Source organism: Mirounga angustirostris, unplaced genomic scaffold, assembly GCF_029215605.1.
Source record: "Mirounga angustirostris isolate CCGP_5_RB_7025 unplaced genomic scaffold, mMirAng1.0.hap1 SCAF_7, whole genome shotgun sequence".
In the NCBI taxonomy this organism is placed as follows: domain Eukaryota; kingdom Metazoa; phylum Chordata; class Mammalia; order Carnivora; family Phocidae; genus Mirounga; species Mirounga angustirostris.
Genome location: NW_026991715.1, coordinates 131363787 through 131390371, shown reverse-complemented (window position 1 = coordinate 131390371; position 26585 = coordinate 131363787).

Below are 26585 nucleotides of genomic sequence, written 5' to 3'. Positions count from 1 at the left end.
CTACAATCTGTCATCCGACACTCCTAACTGTCTCTCATTTTCTGCTTCCCAGAGAGCCAAACTAATACAGCTGAAATAAGGAATAGCCAAGCATATAGCTGGTAAGATGAAGATTTAGGACTGGCTCTCTCACCATCTGGCTGGCGATGAACACCTGATACTGTAAGATGTGAGGAGCATGAATAATCCCTGGTAGAAGGCCAATTTTTGAGACTTTCATCTGGGTTGATTTGGTTATGTAGCCAGTGTTTAACAATGATTTGGTCATTTGAAAAGTAAAGGGTGGAGAATAAAATATACAAGAACAATGGGCTTGGTTGATTATTATTAAATTTCATCGATGTGCTATAGAGAGATAGTGAAAGAGTAGAGGCAGTTAACCACCAACTGGCAACTAAGAGTGAAATGCAAAGGGTCTCTGTAGTGGCTTGTAAAGGGCCCTTATCTTTTGAAATGGAATAGAAAAAAAATACAAAAACCAAACCCAAAATTCATTAGTTGGAGTCCTTGAACTTTAAAAATTATTGAATCGTCAGGCCATGCAGGTCTGTAATACCAAGCTCAGTGCCCTAGTTAGAAAACCTAGAACTTCGGGGCACCTGGGTGGCTCAGTCGTTAAGCGTCTGCCTTGGGCTCAGGTCATAGTCCCAGGGTCCTGGAATCGAGCCCCGCGTCGGGCTCCCTGCTCTGCAGGGAGCCTGTTTCTCCCTCTCCCACTCCTCCTGCTTGTGTTGTGTCTCTCTCTGTCAAATAAATAAATAAAATCTTTTAAAAAAAAGAGAGATGGGAGGGATGGGGTGACTGGGTGATGACACTGGGGAGGGTGTGTGCTCTGGTAAGCGCTGTGAATTGTGCAAGACCGTTGAATATCAGATCTGTACCTCTGAAACAAATAATGCAATATATGTTAAGAAAAAAAAAAAAAGAAGAAGAAGAAGGTAGCGGGAGGGGAAGAATGAAGCGGGGGAAATCGGAGGGGTAGACGAACCATGAGAGACGATAGACTCTGAAAAACAAACTGAGGGTTCTAGAGGGGAGGGGGGTGGGAGGATGGGTTAGCCTGGTGGTGGGTATTGAGGAGGGCACATTCTACATGGAGCACTGGGTGTTGTGCACAAACAATGAATCATGGAACACTTCATCTAAAACTAATGATGTAATGTATGGGGATTAACATAAGAATAAAATAAAAATAAATAAATAAATAAGATGAAAAAAAATAAAAAAAAAAGAGAGAAAGAAAACCTAGAACTTTTCATGTGTGGGCCAGGGACATATGAATGGATACTTCTTTTTTTTTTTTTTTTTAAGATTTTATTTATTTATTTCTCAGAGAGAGAGACAGAACACAAGCAGGGGGAGAGGCAGGCAGAGGGAGAAGCAGGCTCCCTGCCGAGCAAGGAGCCCGATGTGGGACTAGATCCCAGGACCCTGGGATCATGACCTGAGCCCAGGGCAGCCGCTTAACCGACTGAGCCACCCAGGCGTCCCTGGATACTTCTGAAGACCAAAGGTACCATGATCTTCTCCCTATTGTCCCTCCTTTGTTAGAAGGAGATCATACAGAGACCAGGTAATGAATAGAGTCTCGACTAAACTGTCCTTAGAGTGGACCTTCTGGGTTTCCAAATGTATAATTCATAATGACACTTGGTAATTGTAGAAATTCTCACATTCGTGCTAGATTGTGGGGTAAAAACAATTATAGTGGGAAAGATGAAATGGAAGCCTCTGAAACCTCCCCATCTCAACCAACAACCAGTATAACAGATCAGAGATAATATGACAATCTGTTTTGAGTCATGAAAAACTACAAGCTTTAGGATTCTGAAGAACTCAGGAATAGTCTATTATTTTTTTTTATTCACTATTCTGATCACTGACCAAATATATCCTGAAAAAAATGACTCAAAGACTATCACAAGATCTAGATGGTACCTTTGCTGAGCAGATTAATATGATCTCAAGGTATAAAGGCATTCACTGCCCAATTCTGTTTTCCTCCATTCCTATTTTTCAGAGCCTTTACCATAAAATATTCTGCTCTATTATATGTGCCCCCAATTTAATAATATATGTAATTTCAGTATCTCCTTACTGAAGGACTCAACTAGCAAAACTCCAAAACATGATGGCAGTCAAAAAAAAAAAAAAAAAAAAAAAAAACCACACACACACATCTTGAGTATGAGAATTTTTTTATTTTTTTATTTATTTTTTATTATTATGTTAATCACCATACATTACCTCATTAGTTTTTGATGTAGTGTTCCATGATTCACTGTTTGTGTATAACACCCAGTGCTCCATGCAGAACATGCCCTCTTTAATACCCATCACCAGGCTAACCCATCCTCCCAACCCCTCCCCTCTAGAACCCTCAGTTTGTTTTTCAAAGTCCATAGTCTCTCATGGTTCATCTCCCCCTCCGATTTCCCCCCCTTCATTATTCCCCTCCTGCTACCTTCTTCTTCTTCTTCTTCTTCTTCTTCTTCTTCTTCTTCTTCTTCTTCTTCTTCTTCTTCTTCTTCTTCTTCTTCTTCTTCTTCTTTTTCTTCTTTTTAACATATAATGTATTTGACCTGTGTGATTCTGCTATAGCTCAAAATGGTGAGAATGGGAATACAACTGCCATTAATATAAGTGAACATCTCCAACTGGAAAGGTTTGCAACCCAATATTTGAGACTAGTTTTCTAGGACATGTGTACTAAAGAATGTACTTTCCTGAGGTTGGGCATGAAGACCTTTGTTCCCTGTGTTTGAGAGTTATGGATTTTTGGTTATTATATTGATAGCTGTTGGGTGAAGAATATGAGACTCATAGGTAAAAATGCTATGAATCACTGTGAGGTGGTGATCTGAGGTTGTTTTAAGCTGCTATATTTATGCTAATTTGGTATGAAGCAATACAAAACTAATATACTCCAGGGAAACTATACAATTAATAATGCCTTATAAGTGCTTATCTTAATGGCCATTTTTCTACATTTCTCGATGTGACAACTAGAATGGTTCAGTATTTAATATTCCTTTCACTTAATTGTGGGAATGCATCCATGTCTGATGAAATATATTTTTGCACATCAGCAAATATTTAATATTTTTATTTACCTCATTTTCCCCTCACTGATCCTAGTCTTCTTTCTGCAAATATAATTATACAAAAGTCATTTTAATGTTTTTTGTTTGTTTTTCACCCATTGGCATCTTCCATTCAATATGTTCTAATAATATTACAGAAGCTTCCTTAGTTAAAAAATTCAGAGAGATTTCATTATTCAGAATTCAATATTCCAGCAGAGTACATTTAATATCATTAAGCATGATATCGTTCCATACTCTTATTATTTCCTCTAAGTATATGGTTTTTTTTAAAACATTATTTGTAAATTTTTGAAAGAAATACATAAAATTTTGTTAGGATTTTGAAGCTGTTTGAATTCTCTAGAGGAATAATAACTTAAATTTTGAAAACATTCAAAGTAATAATGTCAAGACATTTTAACCTCTTAAATAACATTTTTGGGGGAATTAAATGCAAACTTAGGAATGAGATCATAGTATGCTGAAAAGAATGTTTGACCTATTCCACATTCACTGTAGAAAATTCACCCATGACTAGGAAACAGCATGGGGAGGAGAAATAAATATATTTACAAAGAAAGACTCTGAGAATTAGAAGTGCCAACTACAAAGACTCTCACGATATAGTAAATTATCACGGAAGATGTTTAAATTGGAGTAGGCTAGCTATCATTTAAAGAGACTTTAGGATATGTTGTACTGTGTTAGGTAGGGTAAAATCATTATATAACTCTTACACAACTTCAAACACCTTATAACTCTTATAACACTAATAATCAGTGTGGGACTGCCCTTAGGAATACAACATGATTCAAAAAAATCTCTGGTGATTGCATATTGAAAGATGCTTCTGTGAATCTGTCTTTTACAACTAAGAAAACTAAATAGTGAAGATTATGGAGAGAGGCACTCCTATCTAACTAACTCCAAGAATCACTCCCTTATACACAGGTGTATATATATATATACATAGGTGTGTATAAACTCTGAACAAGAGAATATGAAAGTAAACTACTCATAACTAGTTAAGAATAAGGAAAATAAAGCATTTGTCTACAAAGCACACTGCTAGAGTCAGATTTAGACAGGCCCTGGTATAGATTTCTACCCTTAAAAATGACTTAAGAAGGAATTAATAGTTCTACTCCTACTCAAAATTATCTCCTTCATAACCTGTCATAACAACTGATGGTGACATGTGACTTCTGCTTACATTTCACTGACTATATCAGCCACATGGCTTTACAAAAGGACTGGTAGTTATATATGAGAAAGTGGAATAATGCATATGCTCTGTTATTCTGCTATAAATAGCATTATAAAACACTACCAGCTAAAAACTTTTAGTATGAAAAATAATATAAATCATGCTAACTGAAAAGAAAATTCCTTAAAAATGGGTCCTAGAGGTCAATTTTTAAATGGTAGAGTAAGGACATCCAAAAATCCACATTGCCATAAAAGCAATGAGAACACTGAGGACAAGAAAATCTGTCAAAATCAATGCTTTCAGAATTCAGGAAATTAGAAGTTAGCAACAATCTGAAAAATGTTTATTCAAGAAAAATTATTTAATCTCAATAAGAACAGCAAGCTTTGTGGCACTTTAACTTGCCCTAATCCCATCATGTTCCCCAGACTTACAATAGCCTTGAAAACCAGCAGCCTCATAACTATAATAGCTACAAAAACTAGCAACAACCACTGGAGGAGTACAATAGGTTTGGATATCCAAAGTAAAAGGCCCAAAACCCAGAAAATTGCCATTATTTGACTGGCCTGGCAGCTCCCTAAAAAGCTTGCTTCTACGGGCTTCTCTATATTGTTGTGGCAGAGAACTTACTTTTTGCAAACAGCCCTATATACACTTGGGACATTTTTCAAAATAAACAGAGGAAATTAACAACACCTACCTGAGCTGATTATAACAGTTGGGTCCAACAAAGATTTGATCAAAAAACTTATAAGGAAAAAAATAGGGAATGAGCTATTCATAGGGCACTTTGTAATCCAATGTACCCTAGGATTCTGGAAAACTGTGTACATGTACGGAACTGTGTGCATACCCAGGACTTTGAACATGCCCAGCAGAGACCCGAGAAAGCCCTAAACTCTGAACTTTCATTGAACTTAAGAGTAGGCAAAAAATAAGTGAAAATTAAAGTAAGCTTACGAACTGCTTGGCAGAGGATTAAAAACAGGTGCACACACATTTTATTAGCAAAGACTAGAAGACTTACTGGTTTAAAGAATATAAAGAAATCTCTCAAGTGACCATTAAGTGAACTGAGCATGGACTTCACATGAGGAAAAAAAAAAAAAAAGATTTTATAGAATTAGTTCAGAAATGTCACTAATGAACATGTAGCAACAATGAAAACAACAGAGAACCCTAACGAACGAGGTAGGGATGGGTGATTTCAAAAGTTGTCACATTTAAAATGTTAACTAGGTATACAGAGACAGACCAACAAAGCCTGAGGAGAGCAAAACAAACAAACTGATTTGCTACATTTTATTATTTTAAAATTTTATTTTTTTTAAATAATAAGAGAAAAGCAAAAAGACAGGAAAATGTAGTCTATACACAGAAAAGTAAATACAACCAATAGAAACTGTTTCTGAGGAAGTCTAGGATAATATTTTTTTAATGAACCAAATAGAAATTTTAGAGTTGAAAACACAAAAACTGATATAAAAAATTCATTAGAGTGTCCTAACAGCATATTTGAACATGTAGAATAAATAATCAGCAACTTGAAGACAGAACAACTGCAATTATCCAATCTGAGGAACAGAACAGAAAAAAAAAAAAAAAAAAAGAAGAAAGATGAACAGGACACTGTTCAAGAAAGATAGGACACTATCAAGTACACCAAAATATTCATAGTGGGAGTCCCAGAAGAAGGGAAGAGAAGGGGGCAGAAAAAATGTTTGAAGAAAAAAATGCTAACTCTTTCCAAATTTGATGGAAACCATGGATCTTCACAGCCAAGAATTTCAACAAACTTGAAGCAGGGTAAACTCAAAGAAAGCCATGTATAGACTAATTATGGAAAAATTGTCAAAATACAAAGAAAAAAAAAGAGAATCTTGAAAACAGCAAAAAGTGTACTTATGTAAAAGGGATCCTCAACAAGATTAGCAGCGGGCTTCTCATCATGCAGATCAGAAGGCAGGTAGATGTCATATTCAAAAAAAAAGAAAAAAGCCAAGCAAGAATCCTATGTCTAGCAAAATTATGTCTCAAAAACTAGGGACAAATTAAGGTATTACCAGAGAATTAAAAACTGAGAAAACTTGATCCTATAAACTTACCTTATAGGAACTAGTGAAAGGAGCTCATGTGGCTGAAATAAAAAGGCACTTGAGAGTTATTTAAATCCAAAGAAATAAAGAGCAGTGACAAAGGTAAATATAATGTGATAAAGGTAAAGACATGTACGTGCCTTTTTTTTTTATTGTGGTAAACTAAACAAACATACAATTCATATTTTCGCAATTTTTTCTAGCATTTAATATGTTCAGTGTCATGAAATCATCACCACTATATAGCTCCAGAACATTTTCATTACCCTAAAAGAAAACCAGGTGTTCATTAAGTTTTACTCCCTATTCCTTTCTCCCTTCAGCCACTGACAATCACCGATTGTTTTTGTCTTCCTGTGTTTGCCTATTCTGGCTGTTTCATACAATATATACATGTATATATGTACATTTATATGTATATGTAAATGGTTTCATACAATTTATAACATTTTGTTTCTGGTTTCTTTCACTTAACATAATGTTTTTAAGATTTATTCATTCTTTTTTAAACTGAATATAATGCATTTTTCTTTATAACACTTTCATTCTCCTATCCAAAAGAAAATTGCACAAAATAAACTGTGTTAATGGGCTTATGATGTATAAAGATGTAATTTATGTGCCAATTTATGTGCCAATTTATGTGCCAATAGTACCAAGAGGAGGAGGAGGAAACAGAGCTATGTAAGAGCCAAGTTTTTGTATATTACTGAAATTATACTGGCATTAGTCTAAACTAGATTGTTCTAAGCTATTTATAGTCCTTATGGTAACAATTCAGAAAAAGAAACAGAAAAATTTAGTAAAACAAGCAAAAACAGAGTCAAAATTATATACTCCAATATATCTATTTAACAAAATAATACAGTAATGGAGCAATAGAACAATTATTAAAGCTACAGAAACAAACTGTAAAATGTCAGATATATCCCATCTTATTAGTAATTCCGCTAAATGTAAATGCACCAAAAAGTACACTAAAATTTAAAATTGGCAAAAAGCGTTAAAAAAATCTGCTTGTAATACTATCTATAAGAAAGAGGTTTATATTCAAAGCTACAAATGGGTTAAAAATAAAAGTGTGGAAAAGATATACCATTAAATACTACCCAAAAGAGAAGCCATCTGGCCCTGGACTCTTGTTTGTTGGGAGATTTTTGATTACTGCTTCAATTTCCTTGCTGGTTATGGGTCTGTTCAGTTTTCTATTTCTTCTTGTTTCAGTTTTGGTAGTTTATACATCTCTAGGAATGCATCCATTTCTTCCAGATTGCCTAGTTTGTTGGCATATAGTTGCTCATAATATTTTCATATAACTGTTTGTATTTCTTTGGTGTTGATTGTGATCTCTCCTCTTTCATTCATGATTTTATTAATTTGGGTCCTTTCTCTTTTCTTTTTGATAAACCTGGCCAGGGGATTATCAATCTTATTAATTCTTTCAAAGAACCAGCTCCCAGTACTGTTCTTTTGGTGTCTATTTCATTGATTTCTGCTCTAATCTTCAATTCTCTTCTCCTGCTGGGTTTGGGCTTTATTTGCTCTTCTTTCTCCAGCTCCTTTAGTTGTAAGGTTAGCTTGTGTATTTGTGACCTTTCTTATTTCTTGAGAAAGGCTTGTACTACTATATACTTCCCTCTTAGGACCGCCTTTGCTGCATCCCAAAGATTTTGAACAGTTGTGTTTTCATTTTCATTTGTTTCCATGAACTTTTTAAATTCTTCTTTAATATCCTGGTTGACCCAGTCATTCTTTGGTAAGATGCTCTTTAGCCTCCACGTATTTGAGTTCTTTCCAAATTTCCTCTTCTGATTGAGTTACAGTTTCAAAGCATTGTGGTTGGAAAATATGCAGGGAATGATCCCTATCTTTTGGTACCAGTTGAGACCTGATTTGTGACCCAGTATGTGATCTATTTTGGAGAATGTTCCATGTGCACTTGGGAAGAATGTGTATTCTGTTGCTTTAGGATGGAATGATCTGAATATATCTGTGAAGTCCATCTGGTCCAGTGTACCATTCAAAGCCCTTGTTTCCTTGTCGATCTTCTGCTTAGATGATCCATCCATTGCAGTGAGGGGGGTGTCAAAGTCCCCTACTATTATTGTATTATTATCAATGTGTTTCTTTAATTTTGTTATTAATTGGCTTATATAATTGGCTGCTCCCATGTTAGGGGAATAAATATTTACAATTGTTAGATCTTCTTTAATTGTGATATAGAGTCCTTCCTCAACTCTTATTACACTCTTTGGTTTAAAATCTAATTTGTTTGCTATAAGGATTGCCACCCCAGCTTTCTTTTGATGTCCACTTGAATAATAAATTTTTTTCCACCCCCTCACCTTAAATACGGAGATGACTTTGGGTCTAAATTGAGTCTCTTGCAGACAGCACATTGATGGGCCTTGCTTTTTTTATCTAATCTGATACTCTGTGTCTTTTGATTGGCACATTTAGCCCATTTACATTCAGAGCAACTATTGAAAGATATTAAGTTAGTGTTATTGTATTACCTGTAAAGTCACTGTTTCTGTATATTGTCTTTGTTCCTTTCTGGTCTATGTTACTTTTGGGCTCTCCCTTTGCTTAGAGGAACCCTTTCAATACTTCTTGTACTGCTGGTTTAGTGACCACAAATTCTTTTAGTTTCTGTTTGTCCTAGAAGCTTTTTATCACTTCTTCTATTTTGAATGATATCCTATCTGGATAAAGTATTCTTGGCTGCATATTTTTCTCATTTAGCACCCTGAATATGTCATGCCAGTACTTTTTGGCCTTCCATGTCTCTGTGGATAGGTCTGCTGTCAATCTAATGTTTCTACCCTTGTAGGTTACAGACTTCTTGTCCTTAGCTGCTTTCAGGATTTTTTTTCTCTTTGTCTCTGAGATTTGCAAGTTTCACTATTATATGTTGGGGTGTTGACCTATTTTTATTGATTTTGAGGGGGTTCTCTGTGCCTCCTGGATTTTGATGCCTGTTTCCTTCCCCAGATTAGGGAAGTTCTCCGCTATAATTTGTTCCAATATACTTTCTGCCCTTCTCTCTCTTTCCTCTTCTTCTGGGATTCCAATTATTCTAATATTGTTTCACTTTATGGTATCACTTATTTCTCAAATTCTCCCCTCGTGTTCCAGTGGTTATTTATCTCTCTTCTTCTTAGCTTCTTTATTCTCTGTCATTTGTTTTTCTTTATCACTAATTCTCTCTTCTGCCTCATTTATCCTAGCAGTTAGAGCCTCCATTTTTTATTGCATCTCATTAATAGCCTTTTTGATTTTGACTTGGTTAGATTTTAGTTCTTTTATTTCTTCAGAAAGAGATTGTCTGTCTAGTGTCTTCTATGCTTTTCTGAAGCCCAGCTACTATCTTTATTATCATTATTCTGAACTCCAGTTCTGACATCTTACTTATGTCCATACTGATGATTAGGTCCCTGGCAGTCAGTACTGCCTCTTTTTCTCTTTTTTGAGGTGAATTTTTCTGTCTTGTCATTCTGTCCAGAGAAGAATAGATGAATGAGAGAACAAAATACTAAAATGGGCAGCAATGACCCCAGAGAAATATACACTAAACAAATCAAAAGAGACCCAAAACCCCAAAAATAAATTAATTCATAAAAATTAAAATTAAAATTAAAAAAGGGGAATATAATCAGTCTGATGAATAGAACAGAGCAATACTCTGGATCCTGTGTGTATTTTTGTCCATTTGTTAGAAAATTAGATCTCATAAATTGTAAAGAAGGAAAAACTTATATATGTACAAAAATAAAATTAAATACAATGAAAGGTTAAAATGTAACTGTAAAAGTGAAAATAAAAAGAGAGAGAGGGAAAAAAAGAAGGAATATAAACAGGTGGACAGAACAGAGCAATACACTATCTCCTGAGTGTATTTTGGTTAGCTTGTTAGAAGAAACTACATCTCAAAATTGTAAAGAAATAAAAACTTATTTATATACAAAAATAAAATTAAATACATTGAAAGAATAGAATGTAACTATAAAGATGAGAATTTAAAAAGACTTTAACAAAATAAAACAAATAAACAAAAAACAAAAAGAAGACAAAGAAAAAAAAAAGGAGAGACAATATGATCAGACAGGTGAAGAGAACAGAGCCATACACTAGATTCTGAGTGTATTTCGGTCTGTTAGAAGATTTGTAAAGAAAGAAAAACTTATATATAAACAAAAATAAAATTAAATACAATGAAAAGATAGAATGTAACTGTAAAAATAAAAATTAAAAAAGGATTTTAAAGAAAGAGTTGATAAAATAAGAAATTGGTTGAAAAAGGAAAGAGAAAAAAAATAACATTGAAAGACTAAAGAATCATGCAGAAGAAAACATGAATTCTTGATGCTATATTCCCCTAGTGCTAGAGTTTTGCAGTTCTCAATGATCAGTAAACTTTGTCTTGGTTGGATGTTATTGCTGAATTTCTGGGAGAGGGGCCTGTTGCATTGATTCTCAAGTGTCTTTGCCCCTGGTGGAATTGCACCATCCTTGTCAGGGTGGCCAGGCTAAGTAAACTGCTCCAGATTGCTCTATGTGGCTTTTGTTCCTTGAAGGCTTTCTGTACCACTTTAGAGGATGAGAATGAAAATGGTTGCCTCCCAATCTCCAGTCCCAGAGCAAAAGCTTAGGCCCCCACTCTTCAATGCACATTCAAGGAAAGACAGTCAATCACTCCTGTCTCCTGGTCTCTGTCTGCACTCCATGAGCACCCAGCCTGTGACTGAGCATTTGTATCTCATGCATGAAGCCCCATTTTGAGTCTCCAAACCCTTCAGACTCCTGCAGTTCACACCCACACTGCTCCTTCCAGGGGAGAAAGGGGGGGGTCTTGCGGGTTCTGTTAGGCCCTTGCTCAGAGAGCAGTCACCTGACCATGCTTTAGTTCCTGGTTTATGGCAACCCCGAGCTGAGAGCCCATTCCTGAGCTTGCTGATTGCAGATTCCCTGCTCTGATGCCTGAGAACTCTGCCACCCTCAAGAACCCCTGGTCTTCCTGTGGTGTTAGGGATCCTGAGGCCATACTGTCCCACCTAGGATTTTGCCCTGCTTCATCACCTGAGCACTTTTCAAGCTGGGAAGTCCCTCACTGGAGCAGACTTCTAAATGTTCTGATTTTGTGCTCTGCTACTGTATCACTTTCCAGTAGCTGGCTTACAGAGGCTCCATCCCCTCAGGGTTTATCTTCTCATATATCACCTTGGATTTACTTCTTTGCACCTCCTACCTTGGAGAAAGGTAGAAAGAAATTCTATTTGTAGAGTTGCAGCTATTCTTTCTTAGATCTCTGGTTGAGTTTTCAGGTGTTCAGAATGATTTGATAGCTATCTAGCTGAATTCCTGGGACCAGATGAAACTAAGGTCTCCTATTCCTCCACCATCTTAGACTCTTCCTCAAGTCAGGAAATTTATAGCTTTAAATACCTATATTAAAAAAGAAGAATGATTGTACATAATAGGTATAATCTCTCATATTAATACACCAGGAAAAGAAGAAAAATTATGCTCAAGTAAGCAGAGGGAATATAATAAAGTAGTATAGCAAGAAAAGTAATGAAATGGAGATAGAATCACAATTGAGAAAATTCAATGAAATAAAATGCTGATTCTTTGGAAGGATGAACTAAATTTACAACTTTTAGCTAGACTAATGAGACAGAGAGAGAAAGCTCAAATCACTAGAATCAATAATGAAAGAAAGTACATTATTAATGACATTAGAGAAATAAAAAGGACTATAAGGAAGTACTACAGATAATAGTTTTATGACAACAAATTAGTTCATCTAGATGAAACAAGTTCCTAGACAGACATAAACTTCTGGAACTGAATGTAAAGAAAAAACAAAAAAGTCTTCATAGATTTAAGTATTACAATAAGGAGATTGAATTGTAATTTAAAAAATAAAATTCTACCAGGAAAAGTTTCAGTGCATAGGACTTGACTTATCATTCTACCAAACATACCAAATTCTACCAAACATTTAAGGAAAAACTAATACCAATCACTCACAAACTAGTCCTAATAATAGCAGGGAGGAAACATTTTTTAAGTAATTCTAAGGCATGCATTACCCTGATATAAAAAAAAATAAAATAAGTAAGGGCATTATGAGAAAACTAAAAACTATCTCTTAGGAATATAGATACAACAATCCTACACAAAATGCTTGCAAACCAAAGCCAGCAACATATAAAAATAATTTCTACATTATAACAAAGTGGGAATTATCATAGGAATTCAGGGTTGTTTCATCTTGTGAAAAGCAGTCAAATAATATACCATATTCATTGAATAAATGAAATAAAGCACATGATCATCTCAATACACTGACAAAGCACTTGACAAAATCCAACTCTCTTTTATGATAAAAATGTTCAAGAAACTAAGAGTAGAAGAGAACTAGTTCAACATGATAAGGGCCATCTACACAAATACAATTTTTTTTTAAGATTTTATTTATTCATTTGAGAGAGAGAGAAACAGCGTGAGAGGGGAGAGGGTCAGAGGGAGAAGCAGGCTCCCCGCTGAGCTGGGAGCCCAATGTGGGGCTTGATCCCAGGACTCCAGGATCATGATCTGAGCTGAAGGCAGTCGCTTAACCAACCGAGCCACCCAGGCGGCCCTACACAAATACAATTTATTTCATATTTAATGATGAAAGACTTGATTCTTCCTTCATAATATCAGAAAAAAATAGAGATATATGCCCTTCTCACTTGTATTAATTATTATACTGGACATGCTAGCTAGTGAAATTAGCCAAGTAAATGAAATAAAAAGACATCTAGATTGAAAAGGAAAATTTAAAACTCTTTCTTCATAAGTGTTAATGCCTTGTATATAAAAACCTTGAAGAATACATTTTAAAAAAACAACTATTTGAGCTATTAATGGTCTCAGCAAGTTTTTAAGATAGATTATAAATATATACAATTCAATTTTATTTCTGTACTCTAGCAATGAACATTTCTAAAACTAAACTATAAAGAAGTCCATTTAAAATAGCATCAACAGAACAAAGTATTTAGGAATAAATGTAAAAAGAAGTGCAAGACTTGAACACAGAAAAATACTAAAAAGGTTGAAAGAAATTAAGTAATATTTAAATAAATGTAAGACCATCCTATGTTTAAGATCAGAAGAATTAATACTCTTAAATAACAGTATATCTCAAGTTAATGTACAGGTTTGATGGATTTTGCATCAAAATTCCAGCTGCATATTTCTGCAGAAATTGAAAAGCTGATCCTCAAATGCCATGGAAATGCAATGGATCCAGAATAGCTAAAACTTTTCAAGAAGAAGAACAAAGTAGAAGAAGGACTCACCCACTTCACAAATTTGAAAGTTATTGCAAACTACACTAATCAAGACAGCATGGTAATTTAATTTTTTTTTTCAATTTCATTTAGGTATGTTTCACTAGTAATAATTAAGTATAGTTAAGGTGTGCACATTGATGTTTTGATATACATATACCCCTCAGCTCACATAATTTCCATTTTCTTTTTCTCTCTCTTTTTTCTTTCTTTCTTTCTTTCTTTCTTTCTTTCTTTCTTTCTTTCTTTCTTTCTTTCTTTCTTTCTTTTTCTTTTTCTTTCTTCTTTTGTCTGTTAGTCTCTCAGTCTCTCTCTCTCTCTCTCTCTCCCTCTTTCTTTAATGGTGAGAACACAAGATCAATCAATCCTCTTAGCAAATTTATGCAATACAGTATTGTTAATAGCCACATTGTCATATTTAAATCACCAAAACCAGATCTTGTATAACTGAAACTTTGTCCCCCTTGGCCAACATCTCCTCATTTCTTCTTCCCCCATTGCCCTTGGCAAAAACATGTCAACAAATTGGATAACCTAGAAGAAATGGATAAATTCCTAGAAATATACAACCTACCAAAACTGAGTCAAGAAGAAATAGAAAACCTGATGGGGCACCTGGGTGGCTCAGTCATTAAGCGTCTGCCTTCGGCTCAGGTCATGATCCCAGGGTCCTGGGATCGAGCCCCGCATCAGGCTCCCTGCTCAGCGGGGAGTCTGCTTCTCCCTCTCCCACTCACCCTGCTTGTGTTCCCTCTCTTGCTGTGTTTCTCTCTGTCAAATAAATAAATAAAATCTTAAAAAAAAAAAAAGAAGAAATAGGAAACCTGAAGAGACTAGTAAAAAATAATGAGATTCAATCAGTAATAATGCCTCCCCCCCAAAAAAATCTGCTTTTCCTCCATGGCCAAGAGGATTTGTCTTGGAGCCAAGCTGTGTCAGCCTGGGGGATAAGGTGACTCAGTCTGGGTGATGAGGCGTCTTCCTAAACTTTGCTATGCAAACATCTGTATTTTTGTGTTCTATTGGGTTACTGCAGCTTCTGAGTTGTACACCAATTAAGCTCTCCAAGAGCTATTGTCATTCATGAGTAGTTGTTAAATTGTTTTTTTTGGGGGGGAGGTGAGACCTAAGACTTGCTAGTCTGTCACCTTGCTGACATCCTCTCTGACAGTGTGGTAATTTGATAAGAATAGGATTATATATTAACTGAATATAATTGAAAGTCCAAAAGTAAATAATTATATTTATAGTTAATTGATTTTTGGTGAGGGTGCCACAAAATCCAGAAGGTGAAAGAATAGTCATTTCAACAAATGGTAGAAGTACTACTGGATCTCCACATACAAAAGAATGCAGAAGAACCCTTACTTCATCCCATGTACAAAAATTAACTCACAATGCTCAAATGAACGATAAATATATGAAGAGATGCTCAACATCATTATCTGTTAGGCAAGCACAAATCAATCTACTATGAAATATCACTTCACAACTGCTAGGAGGGCTAGCATAAAAAAGGCAGAATGAGTTTTGTCAAGGATGTAAGAAATTTGAACTATCATATTGGTGAGATTTTCACACTTGTGGGAATGTAAGATGATGCAGCCACTTTGACAAACAATTTAGCTATCCTCAAAAAATTAAATATGTTCCTACATAATCCAGCAATGCTATTCCTAGTTATATACCCAAGAGAACTGAAAATATATTTTATATCTGTATGCAAATATAAATATCTGTATGCAAAAAAAAATTGCATACAGATGTTGATAGCATTATTAATAATAGCACAAAACATAAACAACCCAAATCCATCATCTGTTGAATGGGCTAGAAAAATGTGGTATATCCATGCAATAAATACAATTCAGTAATAAAAAGGAATAAAATTTTGATACATTCTACAACCTGGATGAACCTTGAAAAATTATGTTAACTGAAAGAAGCCAAACACAAAGACAACATATCTTATGAATCCATTTGTATGAAAGGTCAAAATAGGCAAATTCCTAAAGACAGAAATATGTTCATGTTTGCCAGGGGCTAGGGAGAGGTAAGGATGTGTAGTGACTGCTTATGGACAAAGGACTTCTCTGTGGGGTGACAGAAATATACTGAAATTAAATAGTGGTAATGATCACACCACACCATAAGTGTACTAGAAATCACTAATGAGTATATTTCAAAAGGGTGAATTTTTGATATATGAATTATATCTCAATGAGCTTTTACAAAATAAAAATGGAACCCAACTTTGGAAATATGTCTGAAGAGACAAAAATCTAAACTGAAACTTGAAAGAGTAAACTAAAAAACAAATTATTAATGCACAATTTAAAATGGCTAAAATTAACAAGACAGGCAACAACAAATGTTGGTGAGGATGTAGAGAAAGGGGACCCTCTTACACGTTGGTGGGAATGCAAACTGGTCCAGCCACTCTGGAAAATAATATGAAGGTTCCTCAAGAAGTTAAAAATAAAGCTACCCTACAACCCAGCAATTGCACTACTAGGTATTTACCCCCAAAATACAGATGAAGTGAAAAGAAGGGAGACCTACACCCCAATGTTCATAGCAACAATGTCCACAAGAGCCAAACTGTGGAAGGGGCTGAGATGTCCTTCAAGAGATGAATGGATAAAGAAGATGTGGGATTTATATATACAATGGACTATTACTCGGCCATTAGAAAGGATGAATACTGGGTGCCTGGGTGGCTCAGTTGGTTAAGCAACTGCCTTTGGCTCAGGTCATGATCCTGAAGTCCCTGGATCGAGTCCCACATCGGGCTCCCTGCTCAGCAGGGAGTCTGCTTCTCCCTCTGACCCTCCCCCCTCTCATGTGCTTGCTCTTTCTCATTCTCTCTCTCTCAAATAAATAAATAAAATCTTAAAAAAAAAAAAAAGAAAGGATGAATACCTACTATTTGCATCGACATATATGGAACTGGAGGGTATTATGCTAAGTGAAATAAATCAATCAGAGAAAGACAATTGACATACGGTTTCACTCATATGTGGAATGTAAGGAATAGCACAGAGGACCAAAGGGAAAGGAGTGAAAACTGAATGGGGAGAAATCAGAGAAGGAGACAAACCATGAGAGACTCTTGATTCCAGGAAACAAACTGGGTTGTGGAAGGGGGTGGTTGGAGGGATGCGGTAACTGTGTGATAGGCATTAAAGAGGGCACGTGATCTGATGAGCACTGGGTGTTATACGAAATTAATGAATCATTGAACACTATATCAAGAATTAATGATGTACTATATGTTGGGTAATTAAATTTAAATAAAATAAAATGAGAAGAGAGGTATCACCAGGATAGGGGTTTCGTTAAAAAAAAAAAAAAAAAAGGAGCAATGAGGTAACCTAATGGAAAGGGTGTATCAGGGATGAAACAATAATGAAGAGAGATCAGGAAGTTGATGTTAATCTTATTTAATTTATTTTGTGAATCTTTATTAAGCACCTGTTGTGTCTTGAGAACTAGGATGGAAATGGAGTGAAATAGCTGGAAGAGATGGTCCCAGTCCTTGAGTGGCCCTTTTGTAGGTAAGCAGTAATGTTTGGGTGAGCTTTTCAGTAACTGACAGTGTTAATCAGGGAGGAGGTCAACAGAGTGGTCACTGTTAACAATAACAAAACAGTAGAAAGGATGTATAACAATTATGGAAAGAAGGAGTCTATTCTGTCCAAACATCCTGATAATAAAATGCCATGAAAGTTTAAAAAAAAATTAGGGGCTGCACCTAATAAAATCCTAACCTTTAAGAAACTTTTCTGTTCATAAAACATTTAGCAATTATGGACCATTTCAAGTTACTGTGGGCAGAACAGCAATGGATTCCTGCAACTGACAGGAGCTCAGTTGTTTTTGTGCTTCACCATCAGACAACATTATGCCTTTGCAATAATTTACTATGTTTCTGTGGTGAATGATTAAACTAAAAACCTTGATTTCAGTCTTCAAAATGAAATACTTATTTTCCATTAAGCAGCATTCTCATGTGTTCAGAAAACAGAATAAGATGATTGTTGAAATAAGTCTAGCTGGTGAATTTAGAGTGCTTTGAGTTAGAGGAACATTTTCTCCACACCAAACATTTTCATTTGGCTGAAATGGGTGATTTTTCACTTGCTTCAATCCTTTTATTTACAAAGGGGAAGTAAATAGGTACTACAAGCTTAGTGACATTGTGTCTTTTTATTATTATTATTATTTTGTATGAACTGTTTTAGTGCTTATTGGAACATAATCAACAAATAACTAGTGTTGAACTTTCCACGGATGGTTTTTCCCCCTTTAAGTTTTACTCTGTATTTTCTTTGTGTAAGGAAAGTCTTATGTCTGCTACATTGAAGGTAAAAAAAAAAAACCTTTCAAATATAGCATAAATAACTGTATGACCCTTATCTACAGCTATATCATAGTCAGAAGTAATTTTCTTCAATAAGATGTTTACTAATAGTTTACTTTTCACTAAATCCAGTTTATTCTACTAAAGATGAGTTTGATTTTATATCTCTGATAAATTTAATTTTATTGTGTAAAAGTAGGCATTCATATATATATGCTAATATATAATGTTATTTATATTCATATATATATTTAAATACATATATATTTACATAAAAAATATATATACATTATTTTATTATACATATCTAAATATATGTTAATTATATTAACAGGTTATATTTGTATTTGTGTATATACATATGAAATTTATGAAATTATTATAAAGCCACTCTCAGTAAAATCACTTTTATTGTTATTTTTATTCCCTGTATTTTGGCAGAATCACCCCTACTTATTCAAATGGTTCTCCTATACTGCCAATAATTATTCATGTATTATCACATTTAAATTTTCAGGGTTTCAGGAAGAATGATTAAATTAAAATGGAGGGGGCGCCTGGGTGGCTCAGTCGTTAAGCATCTGCCTTCGGCTCAGGTCATGATCCCAGGGTCCTGGGATCGAGCCCCGCATCAGGCTCCCTGCTCTGTGGGAAGCCTGTTTCTCCCTCTCCCACTCCCTCTGCTTGTGCTCCCTCTTTCGCAGTGTCTCTGTCAAAGAAATAAATAAAATCTTAAAAAAAAAAATTTAAAAAATAATTAATTAATTAATTAAAATGGAGTATGCTGATTACTAAGATTTTGTTTTTTGATGATGATTGTTTTTGCCTGTGAATCCTTTCTTGTTTCTACTCTTTTGTTTAGATGGGAATACCATTTTTTAATTTCCAGATTACTGGGACAGATTTCCCAGTATAGTCCTGTACTCTTGCTGCAATCCTTATTCCTCTCCACTACACTTAGGTGGGTTTACTGCTTGGGGAGCAATTGACAATGGTATTAGCTCTAAACTGGAAGCAGCTAATGTACTGAGATAGGATAGTTGGTACTTCTTTCTACTTCTTCACTCCTCCTTTCTGTATCGATCCAGTGGGAAGGAGTGGCCTGGGCAAGTGTATTCTTCTCTTCAAATTCAACATTTGCCTCAGGTGTGCGGCCACAAGACCTGGACTTTAGAGAAGTTAGTTAGAGAAGAAGGCCCAGCCAGGTGTAACACCAGCTGAGGTGTCCCACATGATTTATTAGCAATCATGTTTATATATTGTACATCATCTCCTGGCTCTGCTGTTGCTTCTCAATTTGATTTTTTTTTAAAGTTTTCCTTGGAGCGCCTGGGTGGCTCAGTTGTTAAGCGTCTGCCTTTGGCTCAGGTCATGATCCCAGGGTCCTGGGATCGAGCCCCGCATCGGGCTCCCTGCTCCGCGGGGAGCCTGCTTCTCCCTCTCCCACTGCCCCCGCTTGTGTTCCTCTCTCTCTGTCGAATAAATAAATAAAATCTTAAAAAAAAAAAAAAAGTTTTCCTTATGTTTCAAAACATTCCAAGTGTCCCTGGCTATTTCAATTGCATTTATGATCATACAAATAAGTGCTAACAGTTATGTGTAAATACATATGGGTAGTCGCTTTACTCAGCTATAATGTCACCATGGGCTTTTGAGTTACTAATACCTTTAAAATTTATTCTGCTATACTACTTGAACATAGCTTCCCTTTCTGGTCTACAATTTAACTTATATACTCTATATAGTTGATCAATAAATGTATGCATTTTAAAAAGTGTGACAGATGTCAGACATTACACAAAGAGTTTTAAATGGATGCATGAATAGATGGATGTATTGACTGATTTTGTTCACTCTTAGTAGCATATTTCAAACCTCTAATTCCTATCTTTCTACTCTCAGGCAAAAAGTTTTACTGATCTTCAGCAGGGTCAAGATCAAGTTCATAGTTGGTTTACATGGTTCTAGGAGGAGAAAGACTTTTAAAAATATATTTTAAAAGTTTGAATCTATAATCTGTGGTGTATTTGGAGTTCTATTGCACTTTATCTTTGACTTTTTGCTTCCTTTTTCTTTGTTATTCAAAATCTTCTCTTTGGTGTCATCTCCTTTGTGTGTTTGTGTATGTCTTTGATTGTGTATCCATGCCCTGCTTGCAACTGATGCTACAAAATGAGTCTGAGATTGCTATTATTTACAAAGAACTCTACCCAGGAAAGTCTCAGAGAGTAGCTTGGGCAATCTCTAATAAATGCTTTTTTTCGTTTTGTTCTTTAGATCTGTTCCTCAATGGGTTTATTGTTCTAGTAGGAAGATACAGAAAAGCAAAAGCAGATGTCTAATGTAGAGTATGGAGGCAGAAAGCCACTTCACCTGCTTTTCTCGAGTATGCTTAATTTTGCATCTTCTAGACAAAAGGATTTTTCTTACTCATATGTGACCCAGCCTAATTCATCAAAAACAGGGTTATACATAAGGATATGAGAATAAAAATATTTTTAAAAATAATGAAATCTTGGTATTGTGTTAGGAAACCTAGCAGAATGGTCAACTTCAAAGGATGTACACACATTTAGAATACTAGGTTCAAGATTCTCCTCTTTACAGAATCAGATCTATAAATACAGAGGAAAAAATGATCACTGCCAGAGGCAAGGGGGAAGGCAAAATGGACGAAGGGGAGTGGGAGTTTATGGAATGAATAAGTCATGGGAATAAACTGCACAGGACAGGGAAGACAGTGAGTATATTGTAACAGTGTTGCATTGTGACAACTGGTAGGTACACTTGTCGCGAACACAGCATAATGTATAGAGAGGTTGGATCACTATGTTGTACACCTGAAACGAGTGTAACATTGTGTGTCAACTACACTCAAATAAAAAAAAAAAAATTCTCCTCTTTCCTTTCTACCTGAAAGACACAAAAGGGACATACAATTAGAGAGAATATAACCTATCACACACTACATTCAAAACCTAACTTAATATGTGTGTGCAGGCACATAGATAGGCTTGCTTACAAGAACACTAAAGGATCCTGTATCACATTTTTCTATGATGTTCCTATAAATTTGAACAATTCTTTTGCAAAAACAGAGTAAAACTTTACAATGTAAGAAAATACTTAAAACTAAGTCTCTTTTAATTCCTAAGTATTCTGGAAAAGTTATGAGCAATGTTTGATTTTTAGTATCTATTATAAGGTACTACAAATGCAAGTATTTATACAATTTCTAGTTCTTGGACTGATTTTGTAATCTCTCTACCTGGACTAAAAAAAAACAAAAAACACTCTGACATCCAAAACGACTCAAAATTATTTATTATGTGAGGTTGGGATACACCAAAGCCTATATTGCACAGAGAAGCTTCATGTTCAGTGAACAAACAGATATCATGTCCATTTCTTCTCTCTATAAACCTTGTTGATGGCTTATGGCAGCAGAAGCCTACACTTTATCTCAGCTCCTGTGATAGCTACTTGTCCCATATTGAGCTAGTTCCACCTCAGGTAACTACCAGAGACTGCATAAGTAATATGTTTTGCAAATTCTGAAAATGATTGTCTAATTTGCATTGTCATCTCAACGAAAACAAAATATTTTCATAGACAGATGGAGACATGGGTAGACAATCTGCAAAATGTTAATCTTGTCCCCATTCAGGGGATGAGTTCTTCTAATAACATTATAAAAGAGGGCCTTGTCTTAAATATCCCACTAATCACTCATCCAACAGATGTTAGTATGTGGTCTACCCTCCCCCCCCCACCGAAGCCCACCTATCCAATGTTTTTAGTTTTGCTATGGGAAACTACTAATTTGATTGCTATTGACTTCTTATTTCATATATATATATCTTATTCCTGGCACAGAGCTTCTAAAACCCTTGTAATTTTCTAAATGATAAGAGCACTAGGATCATCTCCTATTCTAATATTTGGTATTTGACCCCATTCTTAACACAGGGATCGTAAGACCTTTGTAAATTCCTAAGGGAAAAAAGCACTAGTAGTGTCTTTTATTCTAATGAGGCAACTCTTGGTGAGCTCCTGGATGAGGGCTTGACAGCAGAAATACCAAGTCATGGTTAGAAGCTTGGAATTTTCCATACCCCCCACGGCCACCTTTTCCAGAAAAGGAAAAAGAACTGGAAATGAAGTTAATGATCAATCATATCCATGTGATAAAGCCCCCTTAAAAATCCCAATAGTTTGGGGGTTTGGGAGTTTTTAGGTTGGAAAACATATCCATGTATCAGGAGAGTGACATGCCCCAACTTCATAGGAATAGAAAATTCTGCATTTGGGATCCTCCCAGACATCACCCTATGTATCTCTTCATCTATCTGTTCACCTATATCTTTTATCATACCCTATAATAAACTAATAAATATAAATAATTGTTTTCCTGAGTTCTGTGAGATGCTCTAGCAAATTAAGCAAATCCACAGATAGGGTCATGGGACCTTAGACTTAAAGCCAATCAGTCAGAAGCACAGATGATAACCAAAGTGGGGAGGGAGCAATCTTTACATACTGAACTGTTAACCTGTGGGATTTGATGCTATCTCCAGGAAGGGAGTGTCAGAATTGAGTTCATTCGTAAGACACCCAGCTCCTGTTGCAGAGAACGGCTTGGAAGGGGAGGTCCCCCATACATTTGGTGTCAGAAGTGTTGCTAGGGTGGTAGTTGTGTAACAGTAAAGAAGAAACAAAGGAGGAAGACTGAGTTTTCCTAACGGGAGTTATTGTGGGAGAGTCAACCTTTCCCATTACCCTATCCTTTAAGTCTAAAAGAAAACACAGGGTTATTAAACATCTGTAAACCACTGAGGATAATTAAAGAAAAGTAGAATGAAAAACAAATATATATATAATATATATATAATATGTATTTTAAATATATATATAATATATATAATATGTATTTTATATATATGTGTGTGTACATTGATATATCAGTGTACAAATGTCCTTAAAAAGATAGAATGGAAAAAAAGAGGAAAAAGAGAAATCTTTGAGTATGAGTCCTTTTGAACAAATCTCAGTTCTTAAGTTTGTTCCCCTTTTAAAAAGTTTCTGGTATCGTCCAGGAGAATATTACCATTCCTAAACCTTAGCAGTGTACAACTTTCTGTTCTGTGCCTTCCCATAGATAGTGGCCAGCTCTAGGGTCCATCTCTCCACCCTTCCCTTAAAAACTCTAGAACACAGATGTGGCATTTGTCTCCAAATCTGACAATTCAAGAACAAAAGAAAAAATAGGGGTTTGGTTTGATATCTTAATACATATTCACTTTTGGGATCCTTAATAAATGTTATGGTAAAAGTAGAAATGAGTAATTTTTATGACATTTTAGTGAGAGAATATTGAACCAAACCTACATGTACACATTTATAAATGCACAACTCCCAAAGACAAAAATTGAATTATAGAAAGAGTGTTTAGATAAATATTATTAATGTATATAATGTTACTTGGAGATGTTTAAAAGTAGATTTTCAAATTCTGCTTTCAGATACTCTTATTTTTATGTATCATGATTCAATATTTTATTTTTTAAATAAGCATTCCAAGTAGTTATAATAATGCAAGTCATCTTAATCACACATTTAAAAAAATCCTGACCCAATTCTATACCCACAATGTCAACGGTGCTTTGCATTATTCAAGTGACTGGTGTCGATCTCTCTTCTAATTATGATCTAGGTTTAAGTTGTACCCAGATGCCTGCCTACACAAGGACTCAGCAATCCACAAAGGATCAAATGATGACCCAGGGAAGATGTGAAATGATTGCAGTTCTGTGCCTTATATGACATTGTTTTCTGGGCCATGATAAGACATCCTCCCAAATCTTTTCCATAATTAGAATGGAAGTAATATACTGATTTCTGATCTTCAGGGTAAAAGTGGGATGGTTTAGTGATAGAACTCTCCAGATAGCTGTACTTATATCTGTAGGTAAATACTTGCACACCTACAAAAATAGTGCTATATTCTATATGTTATTAAAAAATATTAAAGCCAGGGCAAAATTTCATCTTGAATTTTATATCCTTTAATTTCTTGTTTTAATGTACATTTGATGTTTGATATAGATACAATTTATCAGAAAACAGATCACTATCGTTGACTCTTCTTAATTTTGCATGATCTTTAGTAAATAGTTTTCTTATCTATTATATTTCAGCATCTGTAAAGCCTTTGAGATGATCGTTCTCAGTTCCAAAAAGCATTATTGTTTGCCATTAATAACAAGTTTATTTACTTATTTACCATCCTAAATGGAGGTAATTTTCATTCTAGCAGCTCTCACATTATTTTTCTACTCCAAAACACGTGGGATAAAACAGCACCACATCATTAGTAACATTGTCTCAGCAAGGAAGCGATCCCTACTGGCAGGGGGAACAGGGGAGTGAAGGCACCCATTGTTTTCAGCTGTTATAAAATAACCCCATGGATTCAATTTTCTCATCAATTCAAAGCTGAATACCAGCATGCTACCTGGAGACATGAAGGTGAAATAGATGCAGGGCCATACTCAGCATTTGGAAGAAAATTGTAAGAAAACTTCAGGGAATAATATGTTTAGAGTCTGATGTAAAGGGAAGAAAAAAGCCCAAGACCTAGTGAGGGCTAGAAACAACTGTGGTTTTAACGCAGTTTAGTCTGCTCAGTTTGCCTTTTGCACTGGCCTTTCCCAAGGACCTGGAGAGGACACCAGGAAAGTATTCACATGACCATATATATGTGAACATTTTGCAAAGGTAAGATATTTCATATTTATTTTATGTACTTCTCCCTTAATTATAAAATCTTCAGGCTCAGAGATGGCTTAGGAAAGTTATCTCCAGCTATGTCTCCCTTCCCTGCCTTATTGCTCAGCAAAATCTTAATTGAGAACAAATCCTCTTTCACTGAAATATTTCTAATATATCTTTCTAGTAGATATCGAGAACAAATCCTCTTTTGCTGAAATATTTCTAATATATCTTTCTAGTAGATATCTCTCTAGCATCTGTATACTACGTATTATCTTGAAAAAAAATAGATATGGTAAAAGAGGTAAATAATGAGCTGGAAGGTCAAATTGGAAAAAATAAAAACATCTAGAAAGTATTGGAGAGGTATAATAATTGATGATATCATGGTAAAGTAAGAAAACATAGAAAAGTAACATTGAAAAGCTCGCCTTTTAGAAGTCTCAGAGTTAAAAAATAATAGTCAAGTATCTTCAACAATTAATACATAAGTTGACAAGATGAAAAGTTGGAATGGATTGAAACAACAAAGTGTCACCAACAAAATGTTTCTACATCATTAATGTCAAGGCTAAAAATATTAAAGACAAAAACTGCAAAAGAGTCAGATTGAAGTTGACATAAAACATGTAAGAAAATTCTATGTGATATACCATTAAACATAATGATCTAAAATCTTAATCATATATATATTATATAATATACAATGTCTTGATTATTACCAAGATATTAAAATGTAATTAAGTTTACTTATAATTGTATACTGGTAACCATATTTAATATGGCTGCAAATAAATGCACTTCACTATTTTCAGATATGTAATGACTTTCTAATATAACTCTTGGAATAAGCATATAGATAAATAAAGATTAATTAATTAATCTACCCAGGAGGAATCAATGAGATCTACTCTACCAATTAGCTATGGTTGAACAACAAACCACACCAAAATTAGCAGCATTAAACAACAATTATTTATTATTTATTATGATGCTATGGGTTACCTTGATAGTTCTGTTGATATGAGCTTGATTTGGCTGATGCAGGTTTGTATATTAAAGATCTTTACTGAGACAACTGAAATCTGCTGTTTTCAATGACATTCCAGGATGCTAATATCAGCTGGTGATGGTGGCAGAGATCCAAGAGCAATAGAAACACACACACAGACACACACACAAATGCACAACTGTAAGGCTGTTCGAAGCCTAAGCTGTTTGATTCTGAAGTCAGTCCAGCATCAAAAGGTAGGAAAAAGGACTCTATGTTTGTTTGAAAGAAATGGGAAGTTACATTGCAAAGAGAGTGGACACGAGGATGGATGAAGACTTGCTGCCATTTTTGTAATCAATCAACAACATATAGTAAGCAAGCATTACTGAGGGCATTGGTAAACTAAAATTGTCTTCTTGTAATTTGCCACATTCCAATTCTAAGACTATCTTCTAGACCTACACAGAAAGTATTTCTGTGGAATGCTTTAAAATATTTAAAATAGTTCTTATTCACCACCACACTTTTATCCATGCTAAGCCAAGAATCCTCAAATGTTTGCAGACCTTTTGCAATATTAATTTTAGAATGTTGACACTTCAAAAGAGTTATATACATGCCTCCAGTAAACTCTAAATTGCACTGATACTCTCTAGGTCAAAACATTCATGGATTTTCATATACAAAGTGATAATTGATCTATTGGTGATTAATGAATC